Here is a 2,955-nt window from a genome sequence, read left to right on the forward strand (position 1 = left end):
GTTTACTGGTGCGGTATCTTTCAAAGCAGGACATTCTTATTGATTTTTTTAAAACTCTCTTCTTCGGTTTTTTTTTTTTTCGTGAGGAGAGGGAATTTTTAGAAACCCAGCATGTGTTTTTCGCAAAAGTCTAGACACGCTATTTTACTTCTCATTTTCTATATAAGCGTCACCTTTTCACTACTTCAATGTTACCTGCTGTTAATAAAACTGTCTATAATTTCTTGGAACATTGTTTAAGGGAAAAAAGCCGAGAGGACTTTCAAGTAACTTTTGATGGATGAACTTCAAGATCTCTGTTTATTATGTTGGGTGGGGTGTTGTGATCTAGTTGACTACCTAATAAGGAGAGTCGGGGTTAGGGTTGTTGAAGGCCTAAATGTACTAACTGTCCTACATGTAATAAAGTCCTAAATGTAATAACATTTAGTCCTATATGTAATAAGCTTCCAATGCAATCATTTAACTCCTTCGGTGCATTGTTGTTATAGCGGACATCCACATTGGGATGTTAAAGTGACAGCTGTTGCACCAAAAAACCGCTGACCAGTATACATGTCACATTACGGGCTCCCTGATATCAATCAGCGTCTTTTTACTTGCTAGACATAAGAAATATCAGCAGTCGAAGTATGGTCCTTAAAGCGGTTTACTGATCGAGTTGAAAATCATTTCCAGCCCAAAGTGGGCTAGTGCTTGGCTGGAAACTCATAGGATGGAATCGATTGGTACGTAATCATTAAGAAAAAGAAAAAAAAGAGAAAAAGAAAAAGAAATTGACTACAATTGATGATGAACTAGCATGCTATTGTTGATGTTATCGTTCGTCACATGTTAATCCAAAAGAAAATTATTATTATCAGAAGTGTTCCTGAAATTTTGCATATCAATGATATTCAGTGTCAACTGATTTTAATGAAGCATTTGAGTTCATTTTTTAGGATGACTATCCTGATTTATTCAATTTTGCACCTGGGATATTGCATTTCTAGCCCCCTATAGATTTACTCCACCTCAGTAATCAGTTCATGTACCATATGACTATAAGTGGAAACTGTTGAGCTTTCTTTTTTTCATTCATTTATTTATCTATTCATTTTCTCCCCTCACGGCGGCAGAGGAGATGAAGACAAAAGATGAAATATAAACATTAGATCAACTGTAAAATATATGTTTTCCCTATATTTCGGTTCGGGAACTGATGAACCTGTCATAAGGAGCTAAAGGAAAACAATGAAGGTTCATTAGACCATCAACTGACCATCGTGTTGAATGTTGTCGCTCAATGGTTCAATTTGACTCTTGCGTGGAAAAAAGGCAACATGTCGGGACCTGTGATCGTAAAATGGGATAACATATGATTGGTCAGTAGATATCTTGCTCTGTAAGACACTTTATCATATAGCCAGCAGCGCACGCGGGAAAGATGAAGAGAATCCTGTGTTCTGATTGGCTACCTGAGCGGGCATGATGGGCCCGCCTTCGTCCACTCGGGATTCCCCGTATTGATCCCACGCAAGAAAACTTACAAAGTTCGTAACTTTTGGACAATGTTGGCATATACATAGAAAAAAAAAAATAAACTAGCCTCTTGAGTTTATTGTGCTGCAAACACAGTTGGCTTTCACTATCGGCTCTCGAAATAAAACAGGCCATTCTTGATTCTTATCTAAGCGAAATCTTTTGCTATACAATGAATCCTTTAATGATTAAGCCAAGAGAATATAAACTCTCTTGAACAAGCTTGTATGGTCAAGATTACTTACACTGATGACAGAAGTATATCGTCAAAATCTGTCACACTTAAGAGTCTGAGCCAATGATATAAAGAGAGCTACTGGTCAGCGTTATCATTGCTTTTGCGTCCGTCAATTTGATGCCAAAAGTACATCAGTATCAGTATAAGGTTTTGTAGTCAATGCTTCTCAACGCACATCTTTAGCAAATAAAAAGACGCTGAGTAATATCAGTGAGCCCGCAATATGCCGTGAATATTGGTCAGAGGATTCTTTGGTGCAACAGCTGTCACTTTCACGTCTCAATGTTAGCGCAGTTAAACGATTGCATAGGAGCCTTATTACATTTAGGACCGAATGTTATTACATTTAGGGCTTTATTACATTTAGGACCAAATGTTATTACATTTAGGAATTTATTACATTTAGGACTTCAACAATCGCCACTTAATATGTATTTTTAGTTGGAATTTCGCGAATGACTGGATGTGCTTACCATCCCTCACGGCGCCGCAAGTTGACCTTAGCTTAACGTATGAGAACGGCGTTGAGTTCCAAATGGAATCTTAAGTCACTCGCCCTCGGGGTTTCTTTTCTCAGACCACGCAAATTTTCATGATTTCATGTTGTTATTTTGCAGAAGACGGTTGAAATCCAACATTCAACGCATCAATTTGACGAAGTACACAACATGGTAAGGTGCGATTCCTGATTCTAATTTCATGATACCTCGCTCATTGTATAATCGCCTTCGTGATATTACGCTAATTCAGCTTGATTTCTGGTTTTGTGCGCCTGCCTTTTCATGTTTTTGTCTGAGCAAGTACTAGAAGTCACCTACCATAAAACCCAGATGCAACTCCAAAGCGATTGATATAGGACCTCGGTATGGGAGAGATGTATGCGATTGGATGCGTTTACCGGCACAACTGATAGCCTGATCTCAGTTTTATGACCCAACCTGAGTTGTCTACTTTCTTGCGAGTAAATTTACTCTAACTTTCCGACTGAGATTGCTCTGATTGGCTCGAGGAATAATACTTCTGTCGTCCATTCTTGGTTAACCCTTTAACTCCCAATATCTGATTGTTAATTCTCCCCTCTAGCTCCAACACAATTCCTTGTAAATTAGTTGCTAGAATTTGGTGAAAGATCAAGATATAAACTTCTACCTAATAAGTTTGAATACTCTCATTAACTGTTTGCTGGAAATAGTGTG

Source organism: Pocillopora verrucosa, chromosome 1 (assembly GCF_036669915.1).
Source record: "Pocillopora verrucosa isolate sample1 chromosome 1, ASM3666991v2, whole genome shotgun sequence".
NCBI classification, from domain to species: Eukaryota; Metazoa; Cnidaria; class Anthozoa; order Scleractinia; family Pocilloporidae; genus Pocillopora; species Pocillopora verrucosa.